This window comes from Manis javanica, chromosome 7 (assembly GCF_040802235.1).
Source record: "Manis javanica isolate MJ-LG chromosome 7, MJ_LKY, whole genome shotgun sequence".
Lineage (NCBI taxonomy): Eukaryota > Metazoa > Chordata > Mammalia > Pholidota > Manidae > Manis > Manis javanica.
In genome coordinates, this window is record NC_133162.1 from 119,911,963 (window position 1) to 119,934,085 (window position 22,123).

Sequence of the window (22,123 nt, forward strand, 5' to 3'; positions counted from 1 at the left end):
TGATGCCATGAGGAGGGAGCGGTAACTAAAGCTGTAAGAGCAGTGGAAACAAGGGGGGACCCGAATAAAGGGAAATCCCTGCCTTACTTCTGTCTACCCCTCTCCTGTCTGCCCCATTCCACTGCGCTCCTACGGATGCCTCTATGTCAGTCTCCTCATAGCCACAATTTCCATGATAAAACATTTTACTTTAGTTATTATTTAAAAAGGGGTTGGGAAATTTGAGATTTGTTCAAAGCTACTCATTCTTTTCCTTTTAAAAATCTATATATTAAGAAAAATGTGTTAGGAACTATGGAGAAGAAAAAGATTTATCAGATATAGATGCTGCCCTCAAAGAAGCAGCAATTGAGAATGGTGTTGGAGAACAGGATTAACGCGCCTATAGCAGCGCATGTGTGTGTGTGTGTGTGTGTGTGTGTGTGTGTGTGTGTGTGTGTGTGTATGTGTGTGTGTATTTCTTCATTACAAATTACTCCAAAATTTAGTGGCTTGAAACAACAGAGTTTCTGTGGGTTACGAATTTGGGAGTAGATTAGGGAGATGGTTCTGACTCAGGATCTCTAAGGAGGTCAAAGTCAGGATGTGAGCTGGAGCTACAACTGTCTGAAGGCTTGACCAGGGTGGCAAGACCTACTTCCGTGAGGGCTCATTCTCACGGCTGTTGGCAGGAGGCCTCAGTTCCTGGCCACAGAGCTGCCTGAGCATCCTCACCACAGGGAAGCTGCTCTCCCCAAAGCAAGTGATCTGAGAGGAAGGAAAGGTAGGGAACATTCTTTATGACGTTCCCTCAGAAGTCAGACGCCATCACTTCCAAAATGTCCTGTTAGTTTCAGGTCAGCTCTATGGGACATGGGAGGGACTGAAGAAGGGCATGGATAGTGAGAGGCAGGGGTCACTAGGGACCATCCTAAAAACTGGCTACCTCAGTATGTAAGGGGGTCTCTCAAGTACTCACCTGCAGGTCAAGGTGACACGGATATTTCAAACTTCACCAGCTCTGGTCCCAATCATTGACTAGATATTAAAACTAAACTATTAAAAGTCTCATTTCTCCCCCAGCATTTTGACAATTCCTAGAGAGGCTGCCGCACTGCCACATGGCCCCATGATCCTCCTGGGCCATGGCTGCATTGTCCCACCAGCTACAGCCACTGAGGAATCGGGAGTCCTGGGTGCCAAACCAGGCAGCGCTGGTTTCAAAGTTGAGGTGCTCCCCTCTACTCAGAATCTCCATTCCCCTCTGATACCTAGGGTTTTCCTTGTGGGGTGTGATATTGTGATTTAAAATAAGAAATATATATACTTGATCTTCATCCCTGTTTCTGACATAAAGCTTCTAAACCACTGGAATTTCCTAAGTGATGAGATCAATAAAGGTATCTTTTGTTATGTTAATGAAGTTTTTGGATAATGTAAGGATGGGGTCTAGTGGCTGGAGGAGCCAATCATGTGATCAGAAGATTGGAACCTTTATTTCCACGCCCCTGACCTCTGGGGAGGGAACAGTAGCTGGAGACTGAGTACAACCTATGTAATGAAGCTTCTATAAAAACCCAAAAGGAGAGGCTTGGGAGGGCTTGGGGGTTAGTGACCCTGCGGAATTGCGGAAGAGAATGCCCGCAGAGAGCATGGAAGCTCTTCCCCCTTTCCGCATACTTTGTTCCATGTATCTCTTACATCTGCCTGTTTTTTGAATTATATCCCTTCATCATAAAACAGTAATCCACTGACTAATATGTTTTTTCTGAGTTTCTTGAGCCACTCTAGCAAATTAAGGAGGGGATTTTTGGAACCCCCAATCTACAGTTGGTAGGTCAGAAGCACAGATGATGTTGGACAACCTGTACTTGCAACTGACATCTCAAGTTGAAGAAAAAGAGGGCAGTCTTGAGCCCTTAGCATGTGGGATCTGATGCTGTCTTTGGGTAGACAACATCGGAACGGAAGTGAACTGAATTGAACTGTAGGACTCCCTATTCAGAGAACTGCTTGTTGGCAGTGGGGAAAACCATCCCCCACACACACTGGAATTGAATGCACAAAATCTTCACTGCATCGAAGTTATCGTTCCTGAGTCCTTCCTCCCTCATTCTTTTCCAGAAGTCTCCTCAGCTGTCATGCAAATAGGCCTGTCTCTCCCGTTTGCCAGGCAGGCCAGATACGTCTGTATTACCCTTAGAGTAAGCATTTCTACTCTACCGCTTATGACCTGATATTTTACAAGTATGAAACAGAAGGTTAAAAATGTCATATGATGGAGGAACATTTTGATACATTTTCTGAGTCTCAGCCCTAGATGGTATCTTCCATTACCTAAATTTCCATTACTGCTATGCTTGCGATGAGGTCAAATGGAGTCCAAAATCCAGCCCATCAGTCACTGGGTGCTAACGTGGAGTGATATACCCTGTCTCAACACATGGGTGAATGAACAAACAGGCCAACAGCCACTTTAATCACTATAGAAATGCTGCCTAAATTTAATATAACCTTGCTCTGCACACCCAAATCCAAAGGAAGGCCAAAAACAAACTATAACAATTACAGTAGTAAACTCACCTTTATTTTTATTCCCTTCCCTCCAGTTATGAAAAAGATCATGTTTAATTATCTACTTTGGTATTTCTCAATAAAGCCTAAATTTGAGCAGAGAGTTGGAATGAACTGCATGAAACCTTACATTGCCACTGGAGCCCTTAACAGAAAGAGTCTCACGTTGGCCCTTCTGTCCCTGATGGAAAGTTCATTGCCTTAAGTCAAAGTTTCCGTCACCATGGAAGCCAGGAAATATCCAGTATAGCAGTAAAATGGTTCAAGAGGATCATTTATAAGGGAAATACATAGTACAGTAGACCAAGTAGACTATTATAAATGAGGCAAATTCCCATCTGATTTTTAAAGTTTTACATAGCAAACACTCTCATTGATAGGACCAGTTAAAAAATGTGAATTCATGCATTCAGAATTAGAAATTGTCAACATTCAACATTAGCATGGCAGAAGTCTAGGCGTTCTTCATAACAACAATCAAGGTTTAATGTGCTACAAAGACTTCCAGTCAGAAATATTTCAAAACATTAAATGGTCTGGAGAATCACAACAAGCCAATGACTCCCTGGAATGGACATGGGGTGCATTATTTGCCATTGCTGCAGAAACAAATTACCACAAATATAGCAACTTAAAACAGCACCCACTTGATTACCTCATAATTCTGTAGGTCAGAAGTCCAGTTAAAACGTAGTTCAGCTGGTTCCCTGCTGAGAATATCACAAAGCTAAATAAAATCAAGATTTTGGCAGGGCTGCATTCTTTTCTGGAGACTCTGGCGACAAGTCTGCTTCCAAGCTCATTTAAGTTCCTGGCTGCACTCGGTCCCCTGAAGTTGTGGGACCGAGGCTCCTGTTACATTGCTGACTAATAGCTGGGGTCTGGCCTTAGCTCCCAGGGACGGCTCTCTGGTCCTCCTTGCACATGACCTTCCCCAATGTCAAGTCACCTGACTTCCTCTTCTGCCTTAAACTGGAAGAAAGCTCTGCTTTTAAGGGATTATGTTGTGATCATATTGTGCCCACCTGGATAATCTCCCTGTCTCAATCTCAGCTGATGAGTGACTTCAATTATGCCTGCAGAGTCTCACGCAGGGTAACACATTCACTGGTGTGACACCAGAGAGTGAAGTTCATGGGCCAAAACTGCCTCCCTCGCGGGGGAAGAGTGTGGAGGAGGGACTCTTCCTTAGTAATAAACACTTCTCTATCACTTGAACTTTTATCCTTATTACAAGTAAATATTAGTTTTGTAGTTTTAAAAGCTTTTTTTAAAAGTATTTAAGCAAGCCTCTATTTTTAAGTACACTCAATGTTTCCAGAATCCCTCATTCATAAATAACATAACTTGCTCTCTATTTGTTAGTTTAAATAAGGAAAAACTACTAGCTATCATTGTTTGGCTTAGTTTGATTTAAGGTGGGCCCTTTAAAGTTATGCATTATATCTGTGAAGGCTTTTTACAAAGATAATTCTTTTCCCCAAAGTATATTATTAGCATCACATACAGAACTAAAAATGTACCTCTAAATGTGATCAAATGTGACTTATGAAAGAAAAAAAAAGTTATAATGACTAATTAAATATTCAACATTTTAAAACATGTATTAGGTTCTCTCAGCACTAAGCATCATCATGAGAAACACAGAAGAGGGAAATGACCCTTAGGTTACTTGAAACCTTACTGGGAAGACAAAGAAACACAAAATAATAACACACATTCATGGTTGTATATAATTTATACCTTAGGAGTTGAGAAGAAAGGAGGGGATATCAAGGGAAGATGTGTCCTAAGAAAGGAAGAATTTGAGGTTGGCAATAAGTTCTGTTTTTTTGAACCCCTTTGAACCCCTGCCCATCAACTCCTCCATCTCAAGTACGGAGTCTGGTTTGTACCTAGCGTCATAAATCCTAAGGGAGGGAGCAGCTGCCGGGTCACTCTGTCCCAATCTCCTCCTAGCACACCTGTGCAAGTTCTGCAGGGCTCTGACTCAGAGAGCTGCAGAGGCAATCCGTACAAATGGTATGGACTTTGCTACTCCAGGCCAAAAAAAATCAGAAGTTATCACAAGAAACTTAATTCCTGCTCCAAGTGTTACTTAGCGCTCAGAGATAAAATGTGAAATATGCAGGATTTGAGCAGCCACTAAAATGATCAACAGCCAAATGTTCTAATTCTCTCATACTCTATTAAAACCTTTAAAATATCATGAGTTTGGCTGTCAGCTCTCCTAAATGGTTTTAGGATTTAGGCAGTTCGTAAAGATTGTTACTGCACTGCCTTTTTTTTTTCACATCGTAAGTGGGATTCCCCCAACTTGCTGGAAATATTTACCCAGCAGTTTAAAATAATTTCTCCAGAAGGCTAAAAGACTTCTTCAGACAATGTCCACCTCTTCTCACCAGTTATCAAACAGATAATTTGACTTGGACTAAAAACACTATTTATCGTAATCCATCCCAGAAGAGATTATCAGCCAAATCCATCAGTGCCTGCTGCTCTCAATCCTGTTACGTTTGCCAAAGTTCTGAGTAAATTTAGTAACATTACAAAGAGTGCCTCTCAGACAAGGCTATCTGTGTTGCTCAAGGAGGCTGGAACCTGAGACCAAAACATGTTGGATGTCTAGCCCTGGGTCAGAGTATTATTATTAATAACAGCACTATGATTAAAGTAAGAAATGATAAAATGTTTTTTCTTTTTAGAGCACCCTGCAGTTTAGAAAACCCCACTGCCCTTTACATCACAATATGTGGTACAGCAGCTGCATTTTCCAGCATCCTGGAAAGAGAGTTAGCTTTGAAGTCAGACGTGAACTGGGCTCAAAAGTAACCTAAGTCCTTCACCAGCTATTTAAAAGACAGTGGGCAATTTAGCTCACTTCTCTGGGCCTTTTTTCTCATCAATAATATGGAACTAGTAATATTTATTTCTTGGGTAAAGATACTCAACTGAAGAACTGAAATAAATTAAGATATTTAACACAAACTTACAAGGTAAGACTAATTTCCCTCTTACAGAATAAGGACACTGAAACCCAGATATTAGATTATTTACCCCAAATTTTACAACGAATAAATGGAGGTGTCTGGGCTAGAATTTAGATTATTTTGGGGGCCCTAGTAAATGAGATGTATACCACACATACATAATATGTCTCTGTGTTCTTTCTCATGCTGGAAAAGTAAATTAAGTAGGATAGATGGACAGATTGAAATCTTGTGTCAAATCCATTTCCTTACTCCCAACATTAGGAAAATTGCAGAATCACTTACACTTAGAGTTCTACAAGGAGCCATGAACCAGGATGTAGTCAGGGGCTAGTCTTCTAGGTCATTCCATGACTGGACAAAGCACTCTCAGTACAGGACATTTTCTTAAGTAACTAATTTTATTCAAGGCAGAGAACAACATGCATCATTTCCAAGTTGCAAAAATTATCTTCCCTCCACACATGGGTCCCCTCTGGGATCTGCTGTGAGAGCAAAAGAGATGAAACATGGGGAGAAAGAGGCTACTTTAAGACCTAATGAAAGCTCTTCTTCAGGATCCGTGAAGCATGCAATGCCATCATAATGTAAAATGCATTAAACTGTCAAAATGAAAATCCTGTCTTCAATCACATAGAGTCCCTCAAGATTTCCATGGTAAATTTTGTGCTAAGAAATCTACTGACCCTATCCCCACCAACACCAATAAGTTGCCTTAGAAAGGAGAAAAAGTTGCAATATTTGAATGGATTGTGTGGGATGTGAGCATACACAAAGTACAACTCCAAAACCTTTTCTTAAATTAAATAGACTTAAACACAAAATTCCATGAGTATTTCCATAAGAAATTCCATAAATTGTATTGATTAGATATTCTTCTGCTCAATAACACAAACAATCAAAATCTAGTGAATAGGTTTTGATAACCAGTTGTCAGGATTTCCCTATTTCAGGCCCAGTGATGAAATTGTTAGATGAAACTGATCATGTAAGTAGACTATGCAATGTCTTTAGAAATGGATACATCTCTATTTTTTTAAATTGAAGTATTATTAATATACAATCTTATTATGGTTTCAAGTATATAACACAGTGGTTCAACACTTACCATATTATTAAATCCTCACCCAGACTAGTGCAGTTACTATCTGTCAACATAGGAGGATGTTACAGAATCACTGGCTCTATTCTCCATGCTGTACTACCATCCCTGTGGGATACATATCTCTATTAGACATTTTGGAATTTGATCAATATATTTCTCTTTTCCTTTGAAGCTTAAAATACACTGATAACCACTATCAGTAAGATGCTGTAACTTCAGATCTCCTGGCATTTTAGAACCAAGAGGTCCTTTCCTTATAAATCAAGGATTGACTGATTAAAAGCAAATCTTTCACCTTTACGGACACAATGAAAACAAGTGAGCAATGTCTTCTTTTCTCCTTTTCTTCTCTTCATATTCTTTTGTAGTTGTTCATGGTCCAGGAACATGATTATGAGAACTTGAGTCCTAAAAATTAAACTAAAAGCTGAAGGCTTTGCTGATCATGAATTCCCACCCACTCTGCATTCTATATTCTCCTGCCTCGGTTGCCAGTTCTCTTAAAGGGCTTTATCGTCTGTGGATGATGACAGAAAAATCACTCATAATCACAGAGAACCACACTGAGGGATCCAAACAGATCTTTTGTCCACTATAGGGAACCCCAATATCATTGTATTCAATGACCCGTATTTTCAGACTTTATAGATTTTGCCTTCATACTCAATTCACAATGTCTGGATTTTACCTCGTGTCTACAAATTATCCCACATCTTTTATTAATAAGAACACATTTTAAAAGATGAAATACCTGGTATCTAGAACCTAAAACAAATATAAAAAGACTAAAAGAAAATTATCCATGAGAAGTGAAACTCTTCAGTGTTTAACATCTTGATAGATTTCTGTTAGAATCAAGAGGTAATTAATCAGCAGTTTTGATTTTTTGCCTAAATACCTGGCAATAAAACCTGTATATATAAAGAAACATACCATATCATCTGCTGAAGTGTACAAACCTATTTATTTAGGGTGCTGTTGAACAAAACAAGAATAACTACAAGGAAAGGAGCCATACTAATGAGCACCCAAAAAAAATTCATAGTTGGCAAGCTAAATAAATTGTCTGCAGTCTATAAATGGAAGCATATTGTTGTACAGAGGATTTTGAACATTTTTTTTAAATAGTAAAAGCCCGTTTAAGTGAAATCTTAGGACCCCAGTAATTATGACAATTAAAAGCCCAAATGTGCTAATGAAAGTGAGCCCCAGCACTAAAGGCTCAACCTCCCCCACCCGCTAAGATTGCTTCTAAACCAGCTCCATGGATGTCTAAATCAACAATTAGAAGATGTGAATCCTTGTGAAGATTCTGAAGACCTAATCCCATGACTGCCACCAAGGAACAAAGACATTAGACAGGCCACTCAGCTGCTCTGAGCCTACTCTTCGGAAGAAAGGAGTTAGATGACTACTACCAACTCCCCAACTCCAACACGCTGTGATTCGGGTAGCGTGGGGCATGGCTCGCTGGTGTTCACGTTCCTTAGCAGCATTCAGATCTGTATGAGTTCAGCCAGTGAATTTTTTGCTACCACGGTTTTGCTTCATCTTTTTTTCCTTCATCTCTCTTAAACTCACTGACTTAGGATTTAGCAATGCAAGAAGGTTGTTACTGCACTGCTGTTCTTTTTCCACCGTCACTGCTTTTCAATCATGTGCAGTGGAGTCGCTGAATCTAATCTTTCGGGCCCTCAGTTTCATTTGTGGTTTCCAGACAGTTTTAGAGTTTACTTCTAAAAGTCAGACTATATGATTTTTTTTTTTACATATCCCTGCAGTTCAAAGTTTTCCTTCCTGTTACTTCAAAGACACAATATTTAGGAAACTCAACACTAATGGAACTGCATTACTTTTAGCATAGGTCTATAAAACTGATGACTCTTACAACTAAGTTGCTATTAAACCAGATAATGACCCACTCCGATCTTTTAAATATATATGTATATAATTTAATATATATAATTCATGTGATTAGGAACTTGCATGGCCCTAGTATCTTCCTACCTTGATTGAGAAGTGCACTCATAAAAGTAGGAAGAAAGAGTCTCTCTCTAAGTATACTGATTTTAAATAACAGCCCACATTTTTAAAAAAAATCATGTCATCAGAAAGACAATTATGCTAATACCTGTCTACAAATACTCCACAAGAAAAAAATGATTAAGTTTCCCTGTTCCAAAAGAACAAAACAAAGCTACTGCAAGAGCCCACACTGCCTTTCCACCTCTCTTACCCCAGCCTGGATGATGCTTCCTTTTTAAAGAAAGAGGAACAAGGTGGGTATGTCCTGACCAGGAATGTGATCTGTCCTAACATACCCAAAAATGGTCATTTCACACCTTCTCCTGGGCATCTGTGTAGTCTTCAGTGCAATGGACTCAACTCCTTATGGATTTTTTAAGCAGGAGATTCAAGAGTCTATCCTGGACCAGGAGGACAAAAAAATAGCCAGGATCAGGGAGAAATCTCACCTGGCTGGATTTAAACACTACTGTTTTTGAGAATTAATCCTTATTTTGGGAATGAGTAAGTTTATGTGTATCTATTCAATAGCTGTCAACAAGATTTATTCTCCAATTCCATCTGGCATGAATGTTAGAAGGGAACCAGACTGTGTATTTTTTAATCTACGCTGGACATTTCAATTGGACCAAGATAGCCACGACTCATCCTAGACTCTCCTGCTAAGCATACTTCAATTCTGGTCACTGGATGTTACCAAAGGCTTGAAGTCTTAAATATAGGAAAGGGTTGCTGGGAATTACTGGGTCGTGCTACTGGATAAAGTAAGAGAGAGATCAAAGGGGGAAATGAGCCGAACAGAAAGTGAAGATACAATCTGTAGAGCTTTTAAGAAGGAGACATCCTTCCTTAGAAGAAGACGGACATAGGGTCAAGGAGCAAGATAGGAATGGGGGCATTTGCCTGAGACAACACCCAGAGAGCACTTAAATGCCCGTGTTTTTCCCTTGGAAGGTAAGCACTCTCGCATGAGACAGAATCAAAACTTTTCTCTTCCTTTAATGCAGTTCCTCTTAGTTTCTCCAGCAAGTTAGTCAAGTTGCATATGTCCATCAAGCATGCATTTGGGAGGGTGAACAACCAGGGAGCAGGACAGGAGAAGGAAGTGTGGTCTGGTTCAGATGGCCCTTCCACTGCTGCTCCTGCACAGGGAACAGACTGTGAGCAGCCTGAGGTCCAAGAGCCCAAGGCAGTGGTCAGGGGCCAAGTAGATGGTGGATGACAGTGGAACTGGGACCAACAAGTAGGCCTGGCCCTGAAGGAGCAGGCACAGAGATGACTCAAGATCTAAGTGAAACAAACTCATCCTTCCAAATACATGTGAGGAAAGCCACCATTAAGGAGAGAAGCTGGCACATGGGATGGCAGAAGCTTAAACACTGGGGAGGTTCAGGGTGAGAACCCTGAGGCAGAAAGCTTTGTACCTTTCATGAGTTACCAAATGAAATTTCTGCTCCAGCTTTTTGACATATATTCTAAAATCATATTTGTACAAAAGTATCCCAAAATAGGATATGTCCCTTGGGAATAGAAAGAAGGAATTGCCAGTTTATTAATGCAACATTAAACTTTTTTGTTATAGATTTCTTAGAAGCAGACCAAATCATTTCATCCAGGTGTTTAAGCAAGAAAATAGTAATAACAACAAAAACTCATTTTTACCAGGGCAAGCTTTACAAGCTAAACACATATATTAGGCTTGAAAAGCTGCCAACTGTTATGACCTTAGTTAGCATACCAACCACATCTAAGCTGGGAAGATATGATTGCAAAACCTATAAAAGCTTTAGGTATTTTTGCTTCTCTGCAGCTTGGCATACAATAGCAGGAGTAAGATAACTCCTTTTTCCCCATCTCCCGCTTAGGCATAAGATAATTTGACATATTATCAAATGTAGCCCTGGTGACCACATACTGAAATCAAACAAGTGCCTGACCCATGGACCCCAGACACTCTTCTCTGTACCTTTTTGAATACCAGTTCCAATAACATGCATTTGTTTGAAACTGTCCTTGGAGTTTGAATTCAGCTAACTTTTTACTAAGTTCTTTAAAATGAATTACATGGTCTAAATGGATCTTGAGTCCTTTAAGGACAAATGCACCATATGAATACATGCACAGCATAGAGGCAGGAGAAAACTCCACTCAGGGAAGGAATAAGGTAGATCCTGTCATAAGAACAAAGAGAGAAGCAGGAGAGCCATGGGCGTTGCTGTCAGAAGAAACCATAGAGAACCACAGGAGAGGTCGACGGGGACAGCATCGCACCCCACATGACCAGTGCTCTGTCTGCTGTGCAGAGGCCACACCCGTTCTGCACACCCAAGTATGTGATGGGTGCAAATCATGACCCAATTCCATGTCTAACCCATAAGATTAATGAAACCAGGCTCATAAGGAGCTTTGGGCTTCTAAAAAAAAGATTTACTTGTAAATGCCAGGTATTATCATTCCCAGAGAAGTATAACAAACAGTCAACATTGTTTTTAAATATTAAGAAAAGCTAAGTCTAGGGGGGATGTTTTTATAGGACTATTCTGATATCATGAAAATAAATGAGCTGTAGCACCTGAAATACCTAATGTGGCAAAGATTTCTGGAAGCTTACTGAGATGGGCTTCCTCTTCTCCTGAAACGTAGAGCTAGCCTCCCTTTCCTGGCCTCCCACGAGTTGGGGACAGCCATTGCCTGAGTTCTGGCCAATAACATGTGAACAGATACGATACATGCCATCCCAAGCCCGCCCCACAGGCACTCCCCACGTGCTTCGTGCTCTTTTCTCTTCCACCAGCTAGTTGCCGCTGCTGATGAGGCACTCAGATGCCTGCTTCTCAGATTCTGGTCCATGAATCAGCAGCATTGGCATCCCCTGGCACCTAATAGAAATGCAAAAATCTTGGGTTTCATCCCAGACCTCCTGAAACCATCTGAATTTTAACAAGCTCCCCGGGTGACTCATATATGCCTTCAGGTTTGAGACAGGATATTCTAGACTGGAGGACACCACAGCTGTAAAATAAAAAGAGTATGAATCCTTGAATTGTCACATGGAAGAAAGCCATGAGCTGACTGGAAACAGCTGCCTTAGATTCATGAAAGACTAGGAAATAAACTGCATATAAACCATTATACTTCTTTGCTTCTATTCATTAGCACAGATGAGCTTACTCTAATGAAAAACAATGAAACATATCTGTTCCCAAACCATGTTGAGCCTGCATTCCGTCCTTGTGGAATTTGGAGTAGCTACAAAGTCCTCCGAAGCAGCTTGCACTAAACAAGAGGCTATTTAATCACATGACAAACCTCGGGTGCTTTCTTTTTTTTTATGCTAGCAGACAAGTTGTGTAAAATAAAGATGGGATTTTTCAACCTCCATCTATTTCCAGGTCAAGCTTTCCTTCCTTCCATTATTCCATAATGTTATCAAGTCCTTTTTAAAAGGGCCAGGGTTGGTTTCAACATCCCTGCTGGCTTTGAGCATCTATCATTTTAAGAATGAAATCATTCTTCATGGCATATTATGAGCCTTTTTGTCAGGTAGTTAACTCAACTGGCACCAGTTAACAGTGATCTAAACTTTATATTGACAGATCTGGCAACAGACTGACATTCCTTCCACTAATTCTGGCTGTCCAATCTGAAAAAAAAAAATATGTTTGAAATATGATTTATCTGAAGCAGACAGCAGTGTGCATCAGGGTGCCAGCCACTGACAGAGTAAGGGAAACGACCCAGCATAAAATCCTAGCTGAATCTGCTTTCAAGGCAGGAAGAAAGAATGTAGAGCTTCTGTTCCTCAAAGTCATAATTTAATTTAACAACCAACGCTGGAAGGAAAACAAGTGTTTCTTACTAAGCCTCATCATCAACAATCTATTTTTCTCAGATACCACATTTATCTTACCTTGGAAAGCCTAGGATTACGCTCCCCACGTCTTACAATAATACCTGACACACACCGACTATTCCTGCACCTAGTAGAGCCCCTGAAATGCAATTATAGGAAAAGATCTAATAAACCAAAGATTAGCAATAGAAATGTGAGCACCATCAACTGCTTTTCTTTGGGGCACATATGAAAGCCAGAAACTAACCAGCTGAAGGAATAATGACACAGAAGGGACTGACAAAATTGGAAAGATCCATCAACATAATCATGGTGCATAAATAACGGTATCTGGGTAGCAGTAGAATCATTTGACCATTAAACCCTAAATTGTCACACCTCTCTTTTCCTCAGTGAAAATGAGATGCAGAAATCCTTTCAGACAATAACAAGAAGGTGTCTGGAATATTATTAATATTTCTTAGCCCAATTGTGCTTTATTAACTAACCCAACCCCACGTTTTTAGAGTATACTAACATTATGTGCAAATACATTAATATGCAGCTCTGCACTGTCATCTTTTACTTTTGGACCATTTTGGCAAGTGACATGTATTTGTAAGTATAAATACTGATGTGAGTAAAATAAAATAGCCCTGGAATTTATATTTAAATCCTTGCGTTGGCATTTAGGGCAATAAACGAGATGCAGCAGGGAGGAAAGAGGAATGTACCCTGCCTAGCAGCTAAATAATTTCCCAGTGCCATCAAGCCAGAGTGAATAAAGTTCTCCTGGGGAAATACTGTTCATTCAAATGAGCTGAATTGGACGCTGTGGTGCCATTAAGTGCATTACAAGTGATCATTTGCCAAATAGTTAACCTTTGATGTTAAAAAAAAAAAAGGAAAAAAGGGGGAAAGTTCTGGCCTCTTTATCTCTACTTACATTTTTGGCAACCAAGATGTAAATGCAGGAATAAAAACAAGAGGTAAACATAAAGCCCTGTACATGGCAAGTCCCAAGACAAGATGCTCCCAGCTTTCCGTTCTCTGCGTGCTCTCTGCCCTTGTCCCACCTACCTCCTGAGTGTCCGTGCCGTCTGCCATCGCTGCCCACCCCATGGGTGTCCGTGAGACTCTGCTGTGACTTCTTTCAGACCTCTCCTCCCAGACACAGCTATACTCTTTGCTTCCTTCTTTACCTCCTCTCTTCTCCACTAAGTAAATTCTTCATGTGGCCCATTTCTTTCCTGCCTCATTCGCTTGGTGAACCCATGCTAAGCTGCCAAAGGCTTACATTCCTTCATTTCTTTGAAACCAGGTAACATTTGTGTAACAGAGGCCTTTTGTGTTTTAACCCTCCAAAAAGTACTCATAGAAGAATTTAGATATTGTGACAAACCTGGTAGGGGGGAGATTGAGAGTATAATTTTAAGTTAACAGGCTCTTAGGTCCTTCTAAATAGCTTAATGAAAGGTGACTGCTTTTTCTACAAACGTGTAAGACTGACTTTGACAGCAAGAAAACTTCTATGATTTGAGAAGACAAGACAAAGTAAGTTGAGGGAAGGGAAGAAAGAGAAAAAGAACAATGGCAGATAAAATCCAGGCATGTGACAAGTGCTGTTATATATTTATTTAATTTCAATTCCCTCTATGGTGTATGCATACCCCTCCCAACTATATAGGTGATAGTCCTGAGGTGCAGAGGCATGAAGGAACTTAGTCAAGGTCACAAAGTGGCAGAGCTCAGATTAAACATCATCTGTTTGGGTCCCAAGTTCATTCCCTTCTCTTGGCTCAGCCTGTCTCAGGCATAGCATATTATATCCCATCATTCTGTCAGATAAATGGAAGTCTAATTTCTTTATTTTGTCACAAAGAGAATTTTTCTGAGACTTCACTCTTGGATGTAAAACCTTCCCAAGCATTACCCTTCCTGGTGATGTAGACTCTATAACTGCCTTTTCCCACTGCCCAATGCCGAGCACCTACATATTGAAAAGGGGGTCTTAACCTGTTATCCACTCTCCTCTCTACTTAGGTCACTATGTCAAATTTCGTCCCATTTAGGAAACAAGAATTATTTGTGTGTAATATGTTCAACATGGAGTTTATAAACAGGTGAAATTCTCTTTTCAGAGGAACAAGAAAAATACACTGGGAAAGCCTTTTGGGTGAAGTTGTCGGACATTAGCAGCATGACACAAAAGAATTCACACTGGACCTGGCCTCCTCTGACATTAATGAAAACACTCTCCCCAGCCTGGAGAGCTGAGGATAAGAAAGGGGAGCAATGTGACCTGATGGATGCTGGCAGCTTTGCACTGGGGCATGAGGGAGGCAGAGGAGGCGGTGAACACAGCCTGTGGGCTCTCATTCTCCCCACCCTGAATCCCCTACTCTGTGCTGTGAAAGGATCTACGCCTGCATAAGGAGCAGAAAGTAGCTTTATTTGGCTATTGTTTTTATCTGTCACATCCAACTAGACTGTCTCAAGAAAAATCCCTCACAGCAACAAGAATGACGAGGAGGCAGCTATGCGGTGGAGGGACAACAGGGCTGACAAGCATGTCTTTGCCATCTAGGTGTCATTGTGCATGAGTGTGAGATGCAGGAAACAAATCCATCTCTTCTGATGTCTTGCATGAGACCAAAATTACTTCTCCCTCTTCCCCCACCCTCTTGTTCAAAATAATGCTTAAGACAATGAGACATTAGGGGTAATTTCCAGTTAACACCATTTCCCCACACCCTGTAGAAACTGCTGGAGGCATTTCTCTGGTCAGTGATTCTCTTCTACTTCACACCCTCAGCCAGGCCCAGGGAAACCTTAGTTCAGAAGGGATTAAAATGAACACTTTATGAGAGGCAAGTGCTGTGCTAAGCATTTCGGAGCACACCATCTATTGTAATCCTTGCAGAAACCGCATAGTAACTATTGCTGTCTCCACTTTAGAGACAAGAAGCTTGAGGTACAGGCTTTTCATTATATTAATATAGTATATATACTAAAGTATATATATTAATATGTATTAAGTGAACAGCCCAAGGCCACCAGCAAGCCTGAGCAGAGATTTGAATCTAGATGTTCTGACCCCGGGCCAACTGCTCTGAGCCTGTGAACCTCAGTTTCTGCTTCTACAAATCTCCCCTACAACACACACACACACACACACACACACACACACACACACACACACACAATCTAGGGGGGATACATCCAAAGCGTGGGTCAGAAGCGTATTTAGAGAACACACCGATGGCCTGCTCCAAGGACTATTGAAGAAAGGCGATTTACAGAGACATGAGAGTTTGCTTCAAAACTGGCAGAATCAAGTGTAAGTGCCAGACCCCAACCTCTGCTGGGGGAGGAAAGGAGCCACAGTGTGACATGACGGCCATAGGCAACTCTGCACGTGGAAACAATGTGAGCTCCCAGGCCCTCGTGGCCTGGAGGATTCTGGGAAAGCTGAACCCAGGCGTAGCCATGGGACACCACATCGCATGCTTTGTTCATGTTCTCTGGTAGTGTTCTGCGCTGACCCAGAAGACAGGGATATGCTGAAAAGAACAGAAGGACTGATTCAGTACCTGACTAGACACTAGTCAGAAATGTACTAGAGAACATTCTAATACAAAATTAATTTAATTAAATTATATGACCTTTGAAATTTCCCTTTCCCCAACCCTAGGATTCCATGAGAACACGTCTTTGTTTTCTTGTATAATTTTTCACATTGGTGGAGGGGATGATGAGAACAGTAATAGTGTCAATAAGAAGTATTTACTGGGCTCTCAGTATGTGCCAGGCATGCCTGTCTCTGATGATCACATGCAGTGACCCAGCACCATATGGACAAAGATGGTGGTAAGAGGTAGAACAAGGACAGCAACAAATTAATTAACAAAGTAGGAATCTAATTTGAGTGGAGTCCAGTGGGAACTGTAATTCATTCTGGCAGGTTCACAAGACTTGCCTTGGCCTTCAACAATGCAAAGGCAGCATTAGACAAAGGAATCTTCATGAGGCTGCCCCATCACTGCCAGCATCCCCAGCAATGTTCATACCCACAGCTCTGAGGAATTCAGTTAAAGTTGATGCCCCTGACAGTGATCCTGACATGAGGAACAGGTGTGGCCTGTTCTGAACTTGCAGCGCCTATAGTGACAAGCATACCAGTAATTACTACTTATAAAAACATTACCATATACACTTTTACTCTTCATTGTTTCCTGCACTGAATTTCACACTGTCTTAGCACTTGATTGCTTGCCCTCCTTAGATTCCTCTCCATGTGTCCTGCCACCACCACCACCAAGTAAATCACCAGTTCCAGAAAGCCCTGGTACTTTTCTGTGCACCTCAACAGCAGTTAGCTCACTGAGAAGCATGTATGTAGTAAGTGCCCCGTAAAGGTAAATGGAATGGAGTGGAAATCAATCCTGATGTAGATTCAGCAGCCCCTTGCACTGAGTGTGTGTGCAATCTGTCCTTTGTTTGGACAGCAGCTACATGTTGCCCCCTATGATGACATGCAATGTGCCCCCTAGTCTGCCATCACCAGGAAAGTCTCCTCTAGGCCAAATGAGCACCCACCCTGATGCTCCCCTTCAACAGGCTCTGGCGGTTCTCTTCCAGCTCCTCTTTTTGCTGACCCCCCTTTTGGGGGTCCTGCTGTTTGTTGCTCATTTTTCACATGCTTCAGTCCTGTACAAGTGATCTCAGAGATTTTCAGACTTGAGCAGACCTAGGAATCCCTGGCGTCCACCCTTAGATACTCTGCTCTGGAACAGAGTCAGAAATCTGCAGTTGTAATAAGCCCTACCAAGTGATTTCTGATGCAGGTGGTCCATGAATCACCCCTCAAGGGACACTGATTGTCCCAAAAGAATTATAGGATAAGGCCTTAGTCTAATGACTGATTATTATCATGATTCCTAGGAGCCAGAACCCCAAATGTGTTTCACCTCTGGGGTCCTCGAATCACTACACCTCTTCAGCAGTCAAATGTATCTGCCAAAGGAATTCCTGGAAGAAAATACGAGAAAGAGACCTCAGTTTGGTCAGAAAGTTGTCCACGTGCTTAGATACCAGATTAAGAAAGTGTGAAGCCAGAGAATCAATGGAAAAGCAACCACTTTAGGAGGAGAATGAGGTCAGAAGACAGATTTCAAGTCACAAGGAAGGGATGTCACAGTTCTTGATGGTGCAAGGAGCCAGAGGTGCCCATGTCCTTCACTTTGGCTGATGCCCCCGGTCCTTCTGAGGCCATATCAGTATTATTTTAAGCAGCAATAAACCTTACTTACCAGCATTTACATGTAGTGTAAGGGAGATCCTTAAGCAAAATTGTGAAAAAAGTTAGGATGGTCTTCTTTCCCCTTTCCCCTGGTTATTTTTATTACCATTTTATTGTACAACCTTCCACTCATCCACTTAACAAGGGTGACCACTTACCCAATGGCTTCAGACACTTTGTTTCCTCTCCACCATCTGAGCCTACTTTCCAAAAAACATGTGAACATTTAAGGCACAGGAATGCAGATAGCTCAAAACATTACCTCTCCCACAGTTATTTGTATCTAAATATGAATACATTAAAGCCTCAGAATCCACTGGGCTGACAGAAGGTAGTTCACTCAGTCAGTAAAACTAGAGGTGACTGATAATTTGAAAGGTGAGGACAGAAATGCAAAACTTCAAGGAACATGAGCTATCAGAGAGACATGACATCACCAAAGAAACACAGTAATTTCACAGTAACCAACCCCAAAGACATGGGCATCTGTGATTACTTGATAAAGAACCCAAAATAGCTATCTGAAGGCAGCTCAACAAGCTACAAGAAAATCTAGAAAGACAATTCAATACAATCAGAAAGACGATACATGAACAAAATGAGAAGCTTAACAAGGAAAAATCACAGAAAGAACCAAAGAGAAATTCTGGAGCTGAAGAATACAAGAAATGAAGTAAAAAATGCAAGAGACAATTAATAAGTGCAATAATAAATGAAAGAAAAAATGTAAAGTGAATGGATAGATCTATTCAACAGCAAAATAAATCAAGCAGAAGAATCTGTGACGTAGAAGACAGGAACTTTGAAATTATCCAGTCTCAGAAGAGAACAAAGGAAAAATGAATAAAAAAAGGGTGAAGAAGGTCTCTGTGAACTATCAGATGCTATCAAAAGAACTAATTTGTGAATTATGGTGCGACCAGAGGAAGGGAAGAGGATGGAAGGAAGCATATTCACACAAATAATGACTGAGAACTTCTAAAAACTGCAGAGAGATTTGGACATCCAAGTTTCATGAAGCTAATAGGTTACCCAAATTCAATCCAAAACAATCTTTTCCAAGACGCATTAAAATAAAACTCTCTAAAATCAAAGATAGAGGGAGAATTTTTAAAGCAGCAAGAATTTACCACAAATTTGTTTTCATGCCTAGAGCAAAGCACTTTATCTTCAGTCCTCCCTATTTATCCTAAAATGAAGAGGTTAGATTACAAAATTTTGAAGTGCTTATGTACTTCTCAAATTCAATGATTCTATATTAAGGATGTTATAACTTTGTGTTTAAAACCAATGAACATCTAGTAACCATAATGTTGCTCGTGTAATTGTATATTAATGATACCAAAATAAAACAAACAAACAAAAGAAGATAGAACAATTGCTAATAAGCACATGAAAAAATGATGCTCAACATCCTTGATCATTAAATCATAGGTAAATTAAAAGCACAGTAAGATACTTCATATCCACAAGAATGGCTATAATAAAAGGATAGACAATAGCAAGTGTTGGTGAGGATGTGGAGAAACTGGAATGCTTATATTTTGCTGCTGGAAGGTAAAATGGTCCAACTGCTTTGAAAGAGCAGTGTGGAAGTTTTCCAGAAAGTTAAATATAAATTTACCTACTTAACATAACTTTATACCTTGCCAATAGAGTATATGACTTCCTAGTAAGTCTTTAAGGAGTTGTGGTCAATAATCAGTTATGATTTTGCAAAAACATTAAGAGACAAAACACTTCTTAATAGTGAGGGACATTATTGTGAACTGCCTTGAAGGGCTCTCTGCTCTACCTCACAGTGCTGCTAACAACCTCAGCCCTGCTCCAGTTATTTGGATCATGAGAATTTTGGGGCAACATCAATTCTGATATGTTTGCATTTGTTTGTGATTGATTTAGGAACCCTGTATCACAACCATATCTCATCAGTCAGCATTGAAATTTATCACTTCTAGCACATAATTAAGCAGATAAGAATGAAATAACTAAGGACAAACTGAAGTAAATGTTCAGAGAAGGTGGATAAAAGAAACTAGTTGAATTTCTGTCTTTCAGCTTGCCATTCCTTATCCAAACTCTGTATTAATTTTGTTAATGGGATATTATGTGAATACAAACTGACCGTTTCTATTCGAGTTTGCTCAAACTAGCACCTACTGCCCTCTGACTAAAATGATCTTCCCCAATTCCTTTTCATGGCTGCTACCATAACTAAAAATATGTTTCCTTTTTCCTTTGTTCCCAACCCACTTCCTCCTATGTTTCATTTTCTTCTAGCATGTAGCAGATGGCATTTTCCAAATATGGATGCCAAAAATATTTTCTATCCTAACTGCTCTTCTATAACATGACTTTGCCACTTGCCTATCAGGAGGTGGAGTCTATTTCTCGAACCCCTCTTGAATTTATGTGGGCACTGAGATTGATCTGACCAATAGAATACATAAAAATGACACTGTTGAGGATCACCTTTAACTATTCTGACAACTTTTGCTTTGTGATTTTTGGAAGACAATCATGTAAAAAGAGTTACTACCCTGAGATAACCGTCGTATGAGAAATCCAAGCCACCTGGAAAGGCCCTGAAGGATGAGACTCCAAGTGGGAAGAGAAAGAGGCTAAGACCACTGAGATGCTGGGTGTAGGAGCACACAAGTTGTCATGTAAGTAGACTCCCCTCTCCCCGCATTGTCCCAGCTGATGCCATGTGTACAGAAATGCCAGCCTAATCGAATGCAGCCCAATATTCCCAACCCACAAAGTCAAGAACAAAACTGTTGTTTTAAGACACCAAGTTTTGGGTTGGTTTATTATTATGAAGACAGCAGAATATGCCACCCCATAACATGGCTCTTTGACATAAGGAGTATTTTTGAGAAACTGTAGACACTAGAGAAACTCTGACAACAGAAGTTACTCTTTTGTAAGAGAAAGCTGTATTTATGAAGAAAATCTATCTCCTTCTCTGTGGCAAGAAGAGAAAGATGACTAAATTACAAGAGTATCTTATTAATGGAGAAAGCACCCACTTAAGTCTGCAAAACAAACCTTACCCTTGTTTACTGGGCTTTTCCTGCTAACCCCATAACTGGCCTTCCTTCCTCCACAACATATTTCTTTCATCTTTAGCTAAAGATGGTACTTAAGTTGGTGGCTGGGGCCACCTCAGAGAGTTACTCAGTGTCCCTGGGTCTCTCCCATGTATATATGAGGTACACATGCTTTAAACATCTGTCTGTTTTTCTCTTGTTAATCTATCTTTTATTAGAGTGGAGTCTCAGCCAAGAACTCAAAAAGGTTAGAGAGAAAATTATTTTTCCTCCCCTAGAGCAGTCCTCTATAACTGGAACAAAATGCGTAACACTATTTTAAATTTTTTAACATATATATTTATTTATTTATTGTCTCTTTTTTCCCCACTAGAATGTAAACTCCAATCAAGTCAAGGTCTTTTCTATCTTATTCACCACGTATTTGCAGTGCCTAGAATAAAGTAGGTGCTCAATAAATATTTGTTACATAATTAGTGAATGCGTTTCCTCCCTGGATACTCCAAAGGCAACTAATCATGTACTCTGCCTGATACGCTGCTCTGCCAGTTCTTCCTTCATTTTTACTGAAGGCATTCATCTTTCTGAGGAAATATCGTTTCATGCGAAGTCCAGAAAAGATATTGGCAATGTAGTATCATCACACTGAACAAAAACAATTTTCAAAAACAGAACCAAGAGAAGCATTTCCTTTGGGGCCACCAGCATTTAATCTTCCGTATCACCCCTGAGCTCCCATCAGAGTCACAAAGTAAAAAAACCAGTATTTCCTCCCTGTCACTGCAGTGGCCAATGTGGGGCCACACAAAGGGAGCAAACCTCCTGCATTAACTGGAGAGGGCATGTGGCTTTCCAGGATCAGAAGGAACTGTATCAGAATTACCAGCAAGAGCATGGGTTCATGTTTTTCTGGTTTCAAGTTTCTCAAAGTCCTCCTCTGGCTGAGAATTTGATTATACCAACATAGTTTGTTCTTCCCTTCAAAGGCCAATATTAAAATCTGTTCATCTCTTCCTTTATATACAACAGAAACCTTGAGAACTCAAGTGGTTTTTGTATCTTCTAGCAAATTAAGTGATAAAGCCATCCCACATGTTTGCAAACTTACAATTGGTAACTTTCATACAGAGCATGTTTGAAAAACAGGTTGGTTTGTTTTTTTCAGAAACAACTTCTCTTCTTTAACTAGCTAGTAGTAATAAACACAGTTTTTCTACTACTTTTGTCTATAAAGTAACTAAGAACATTAAATGGCAGGTGTAC

General features: G+C 40.4%; 1 long non-coding RNA gene across 1 annotated transcript in view; it reads right to left on the bottom strand.

The window, feature by feature from the left end:
• LOC140850621 (uncharacterized) overlaps window positions 1-22,123 on the bottom strand; it is a 279,666-nt gene that overhangs the window by 87,246 nt on the left and 170,297 nt on the right. The window lies entirely within an intron of this gene.